The sequence below is a fragment of the Neopsephotus bourkii genome, unplaced genomic scaffold, assembly GCF_033783945.1.
Source record: "Neopsephotus bourkii isolate Nb327-2 ecotype Australia unplaced genomic scaffold, CSIRO-AGI_Nbou_v1 NB_951, whole genome shotgun sequence".
In the NCBI taxonomy this organism is placed as follows: Eukaryota; Metazoa; Chordata; class Aves; order Psittaciformes; family Psittacidae; genus Neopsephotus; species Neopsephotus bourkii.
The window spans coordinates 3,840,241-3,847,262 of NW_026901445.1; the positions used below are offsets into that span (position 1 = coordinate 3,840,241).

The following is a 7,022-nucleotide window of genomic DNA, read 5'->3' on the forward strand; positions in this document are numbered from 1 at the left end:
GCTCCTAAAACTCCAACCACACTGCCTTCAGGTGCAGCATAGGAAGCAGGAAAAGGCTGGGGAAGAAACAACATGTGGATGCCTGCCAGTAGATGAGTGACAAGATCTATTGCTAGACCCATATCACAGCTTTAAGCTTTGGGATGATCTCGTAGCTACATGCTGAGATTATTTCTGGAGGGCATGATGGCAAGCTGTGTTTAGGCAAGCTGTGGCAGCATGCAGGATAAGTGAAGTTCATGCTCAGATACAAGTATGCTCTGCTTAGGCACATGGTCTGTTTGCATAACAATGTGCCTGAAAAATTGCTTTCTTTTTAACAGGAACAATTTGTGAAAGGGTTTGTACCCCAAAGCAAGTTGTAGCTTTGTGCTTTAAATTAATAAGAATGCTTCTCCTTTCTAAATAGTTGTCATCCAGAAAGAAGGCAATATCAACCGGTTTCTGACATCCCCCAAATAGCCAGCAGTAGAGAGGAGGTAGTCCAAGCAAAGAGCTTGTTAACAGTCCATGGACTGAAAGACATTCATCTGACTTTTTAATTTCCTGTTGAAAAGGCTGTCTATAATTACAAAGATCACGGTGTAGAGTTGGAGAAAGAGGTAAGAAAATTTCATGCATCTTTGAGCTTTTATTCTTCTTTGTGTTGCAATTTTGACTCAAAAATATACCAATGGCTGTAGCACAAGCCCTGCATGACCACATTCACAGAAGATCCCCTGCTGCAGCCTGCCTGCCTCCCACCTTGTCTTAACTGAAAACTTCTGCACAACAGAAGTTGTTCATTGTTATAGAAATTGCCATTTTCAATATTTGTTTTGATCAACTTTACACAACCATTTCCCATGAAGAAGACAAAATCAGATGTGAAGCAAGTTACTTTGGCAGGACAACCTAGTCCCAAACCATTCCTCAGACTCACCCGTATTGCCCACAAGCAGACCACCCTCGAGTATCACAGTGCTGGGGAAGTGAGAGGCTAACCCAGCAGCTGCACCATGCCCACAACAACTGAGCAATGGTCCTAACTAATGTTTCATTTTTATTAAGTATTCCAAATTGAAAAGCAAATGCTGCCGCACAGCGTATTTCTAGTAAACAAAAGAAGACAAATGCATATCAGACATGAGCGGTGTGGGAGGAAGAGGAATGCATAATTTGCTCCCAACTGTCATCAAATAGTTTCTCCTACTAGTGGGGTTGCACTGGGGGAACAGCACCAAATATCCTGGGGGCTCATATGAAAGGCCTGAGTTAAAGTACTGCATTTAGAAACATCAGCCCTGACTATGGTCAGACTTAAGTGGTAACCACAAATTACAAAATGAGTATAAGACTTTCTCTGTATAGACAGATACGTAGGTATCCTATAGTCTATAAAACTGGGTGGACAAGGCTGAACTGAGTTTTGAAAAGACAAAGCCAAGTCATATTCAAGTGACAATGCTTAAAGAAGGGCCTGAATCTGACCAGAGTTCACGTCCAAAGGTGAGCTCAACTTCTGGCCCTTTGCTTGCAGCAGGACATACCAGCACTTATGGCCACACAACCAAGCAAGCCCAGCCTCCTCACTCATTTTTCACTCATCTCCCCTCTCCTTAAACTTCATGCATTTTCTTCCACCCTTTTTTTGAGCTTAAGTCTGGGGTGGCCTCTCAAACATACTAAATATAAATGTGTGGACCCAGCTATGTAAATAAAATGGCCCATGTGGTGAGCACAGATGAGGGCAGGGGCTCTTTCCCATGGACAGGAAGGCTGATCGCCAAGCATATCTTAAGCCCTGCACTCCTGCACAGGGAAAGGGAGCCTAACATTTAGGAGCAGGCACAACTTTTCATAAAAGAGCTGATCTTTTTCTCTGCCTAGAGTGAGAAATGCCAGTTACAGGCAGCACTAAGATCTGCCTCCAGCACCAGGAGATGGAGACACGGAGGAAAGAAGGTCAGGGGGCAGGAGGACACGAAGTGAAGAATTTTAATGGATAAGTGGCATGCAACCAGAAAGAGGATTTCTCCATCTTACTGTTGCTGGTGTATGTGTACATCAGTGTTAATCAGGGTGCACGCTATATGGGGGTGGCTCTGGGCATGTTAGGAGTAATTTGTTTGAGCAACTCCCTTGTTCCTTCCTGAAAGAGAGGAAGCTCAGGCTGGAAAAGTAGGCCAGGGGGGCAGTTCAGAAGACTGCCAGACAGCTACCTCTCCATGTGCAATATCCCATGGCAGTGGGGGATCTGACCCTCTGTCAGGTGAGTAGATGTGCCATGGACTGCATGTAGTGTGGTGAGACTGGGTGTGTGAGCTGTGAGCTCTCACTGGTGCACACCCCTCTGCTAGGTTAGAGGGTGACTGCTAACCTGCACCACAGTGGGTCTCTTCTGACTGAAGAAGTCTTCATCAAGCTAACCACTCTGATACAGTCCTCTTTGCCTCCCCATGGGTGCAAAGGAGCAGGAGGAAGGTGGTCCAGTGCACACAGCCACCTAAGAGGGTGAGTTTGCAGGATGGGACAGAGTGAGAGCAAACCCAGGCTCTAGCTCACTGTCACACTAGCAGAGCACTAAGCTGCTCCTACTTTTCAGCAAGTACAGAAGAGCCCACATCAGGTTCAGGGACTAGACATCAGTGCAAAGTGTGACAAGAAAGTTGGCATTTGCGGTTCCTCCAGGGACTCATCTAACCTCATCCAATTCATCTCCAGGTCTGTTTCTTTTGCTGCTGCATCTCCTTGCTCTCAGTCTTTTCCTGTGTTCAGCCCCATGTACGGGTGACATAGAATCATAGAATCATAGAATAGTTCAGAAGGTTGGAAAAGACCTTAAGATCATCAAGGTCCAACCCCCCTGCCATGGGCAGGGACACCTCACTCTAAACCGTATTACCCAAGGCCTCGTCCAACCTGGCCTTGAACACTGCCAGGGATGGAGCATTCACAACCTTCCTGAGCAACCCATTCCAGTGCCTCACCACCCTAACAGGAAATAATTTCCTCCTTATATCCAATCTAAGCTTCCCTTGTTTAAGTTTTAACCCATTACCCCTTGTCCTACCACTACAGTCCCTAATGAAGAGTCCTTCCCCAGCATCCCTATATGCCCCCTTCAGATACTGGAAGGCTGACATGACAACCCTCCTGGTTTTAAACCTACAGCTTGAAACCCTTTTAGACAACATAGTAAATAAAGTGATGGATCCTGCTGTGCTTGTTTGCTTTGCGGTCTCTTGGAGGCAATGCCAAATAAAATGAAGTCCCAAGAGTATATCCCACTGAACAGGAACATTTTCACAAATAACCTCAGCTACACAGTTTGCCAGTCCTCAAGTCCTCATTTCTACATCTCTGCAGCCCAAAACATGTGTTTTGTGTTGTTTCACATAAATCTCTCTGGTTATTTATCTGCATAAACCCTTCTACAAATTACTCACTGGGTCTCAAAATGCAGCAAGCAGGCTCTTTGATGTATGTCTCAATCACCAGGTGCATCAATCACTGCTTCGCACACCTTGTTTGCTCCCATGCAGGGAGAAGTTACAGGTCCCCTCTGCCAGAAGAGAGGGCAAAAAGTCAAATGGTTTTGATGGATGGATAAATGTCTGTGGGCTAAACTTCATCCACAGAGCTTGTTTATATTGAGAGTTACTAGCACTCCTTCCTCCCACTAGCTGATAAAGTACTCCTCCTCCATCCATCCTTATGAAATATACTACAGACCAAGAGCCTTCACATGAATATTTGATCTCTTTGTGAGCTCTTTTTACACTATTGCATTTCCTCCTGTGGTGGCAATTCCTCTCCGTACAGGAATTAGTAAAACAGCAGCCTTATTCTGTGGTGTTAAAGTGGTGTATCAGTCTTGTTACAGATCTGCTCCACACAGATGTGGGTCTCACTCTTCATCATCACAACACAACTTTTAGCATTTATTCTGAGCTCTGGGAACGAATCATGTTTTTAGGTTAGGGTTTAAGTGGGTAACTCTCTTGATTGAGAGCTACCATCGGATTTCACAAGGCATGTGCAGACTCATTGACAGACAGGCAAGATTCATCATCCTTAAATCAGCTGTGCTGCTGACAAGCTGTGGGATAATGGCTGGATCAAGGCATCACCCTGCCTCAGTTTCCCCATTCGAAAGAGAAATGAGTCAGTGCAATATAAAAACTGAGACCATGTATACTGCCATAGCAGTCGTTGGGTCTTAGGAATGAAAGTCAGCCTGCAGTACACTGTAACATCATGCTTCTCCTTGTGAACACCCTCATACCCCTGCTCGTGGCTCCTGCATTGCTGTTACAAGTTGCTGTCTCCCAGGGTGACAGTTCATATTAGTGATGTTTTTGTAGAAAGGCAGCTGGAGGGATGAAGAAATTGGAAGAGGAAAATGGAGCCTTAAGCAGCTTGACCAGCAGTTAAAACACCTAGTGTGACAGCCCAGAGCTCCTATCGACTGGCAGCTACTGAGGAAGGATCTGGCTGGCTTTGGGAGCAGGCTGCAATCTTTATTCAGGGGTCCCAACATCAGCTGAACTGTTGATGCAGACAATATGTGTGACTGATTTCATCCCTTCTTTAGCTACATACAAACAGGCTGAGGCTTCTCTCAAGTATTTCATGGGTAATTTTTCTGCCTCTGCACTGCTGCTGTGTAGTTACCTTTTATAGCCCCTGGGCTTTGCGCTTTCTTGTGTTGTGGGGCTGGACTTTGTGTAGCCTGCTGCTAGTAACAAACTGCTATTATGTGGATGGGTCTTTCAAGCCTCTTATTCACCTCACTATTTGATCACTTCAGTTCCATGGGAATTCTTGTGTGGTAAGGAATTTCTCAGTGCCAGTGAGAAAAGTGTCTGCTCACATGGATCACATTCTCCCATGGGGCTGAAATCCATGGTGTTCACATCCAGGTCACAAGCTAAGTCTATGTTGCTGTAAGTGATCCTAAGCGTAGCCTTTTCGACCTGCTCTGCCTACCTGTCTGCCTTGCCAGTCACTTCTAGCTGCCTTTTAGACAATACTAACCAGCTCACCTGCTAGGGGGTTTGTAGACTTTAGCCCAGATGTGCAGACTCTATGGAAAAGGATATAGATCTGGTTTTAGTGTAGCAGTTGCTTGGCAGGCATTGATGCCAGCTTCAGTACAATGAGTCCCTCCCGAGTTTTGCAGCAGACTGACTGATTCATGGTGGGGGGGGTCCTGTGTGTGTGTGCAACGTGGTCTATGTGCCATGTCAGTTTATCTTTGAAGATATCTGGAGTCCCAGTAGCCATAGTATGGAGCAGCTCACTGCAAGGGTGTCTGACTAAGCCCACACTCCTGCAAGAAAGGATGGGAACTGAGGGGCAGCAGGTATACAGAGGACATGCAAAGGGTGTAGCCATATTTCTGGATCACACACAGCTCCCTTTATGTCTCCCTTCCCTCTTCACATGCCAACTCAAGGTCTCCTGCATCCACTTGACAGCCACGGTTAGACTCCTGAAGACCAGAGCCTGATCTGCCCAAAAGAGAGCAACGAAGCCCCAGGTACCCACCACCAAACCCTGCACTGCTCCCTTTGTCCTGGGCATGCCACATGTAATCCCACCATGCTGAGGCTTTGCCCCACTCTCAGTCACTGGAGACTTTGCTGTGTTGCCCCTCAGCACAGCAGACATTGTGTCACCGAAGAGGGCCTGTGCCTGCAACATGGAGCATCCCACCACTTGGTGTACTGGGCATATCCCTGATGGCAGGAGCAACCTGCTGCCTCTGGACAGTAGGCTTGTGCATCCCACTGGCTGGCACCCCCTCCCCTTGTTAATCTGGCGGGAGCACCCCTGTCCCTGTCAGGACTCTGCTGCCTCCACAGTGCTTTGCAGCTCCCAGCCCCACTCCTAACTCAGCCCTCCCAATCACTCACACTCTGCTGTCAGCAAAGACACTTCACAGGCAGCTGAGAAGTGGCAAGATTGGAGGCATTCATTTCCTTGGGGCTTAGCCTTGAACTTAGTGCCTTCAACTTAGTCTCAGCTCTCCTGATATCTCCTCTCCCTCATTCCACTGCAGCATTCTTGGTTTAGGTTTATTGTAATCCCCCAAAGGTCATTAATATAAATCATGCAATTAGAAGTAAAACTACTAATAACAGCAAAAAAGTTTTCTTTCACTTGGGAATTTTCTTTTTTCTGGGTTTTGAATCTCTTCTTATGACCCTTCTCTGCAATTCTGTGACCTAAAATGTGTTTTAATGCAGAGTCTTGCATAATCACATGATTCTGGGAGCTGGATACCAACCTCTGGGAGCCGGACACCAAACTCTGGGACCCCTGCTATTGAACTGAAGAACAGATGCATAGTAAATAAATCTACTTTTGATAGTTCTTGTTATTACAGGTTGGTCTAAGACACACACGCAGGTTTTCTGTGCATACATACACACACACATACATCTTGATCACACATCTCTCTGCCAAGCCCGATGTAAAATACCACCAACTCAGCACAGAGTGCCCAGTCCACCCAGTGCTGGTGAGCAGGGTGGCACTGGGATAGTAACTGGTCCCAGCTGTCCTGGGCAGAGCCCTGGGGGATGGCCATCCAGGAGCCTCTCACACATCCTGCTGCAGGGAATCAGTGTTAGTCCACTCTTTGGAAAGCCTCTAAGGTTGGTGTCAAACAGGTGACCAAATAAGAGAAGGTAAGTTTATGCTGATTTGCCAGGAGGTCCCCTCTGAGCAAGGGGAATTAGCCTGGGGTTTTGGGGAGAAGGCTTGCAGGTTTCACAGGGAAACGAGGAGTTACCAGTAAGTGAGAGGCACAGTCTACTTGGACCCTTGGCCCTCATCCCCCAGAGGCTGATATAAGTGCAATAGAGGTCTGTGAGACCCTCACAGCTACATCACATGTGTTCCCACAGCCAGTTTCTGTTTAAGATTGCCTTTGACACAGAGCAACCAAGCTCTGTCCCCTTCCCTGGCAGCACCCAACACCATCCCACTCCATAGTGTGATAAGCTTGTTTAATGCTGGATGTCTGGATGAGA

General features: G+C 46.7%; 1 long non-coding RNA gene across 1 annotated transcript; it reads left to right on the forward strand.

Moving 5' to 3' along the window:
• Window positions 1-416: 416 nt before the first annotated feature.
• LOC133215116 (uncharacterized) lies at window positions 417-6,360 on the forward strand. The gene is made up of 2 exons (XR_009726317.1): window positions 417-602; window positions 6,234-6,360. It is a non-coding gene; the product is annotated as an uncharacterized LOC133215116 (long non-coding RNA).
• Window positions 6,361-7,022: the final 662 nt, after the last annotated feature.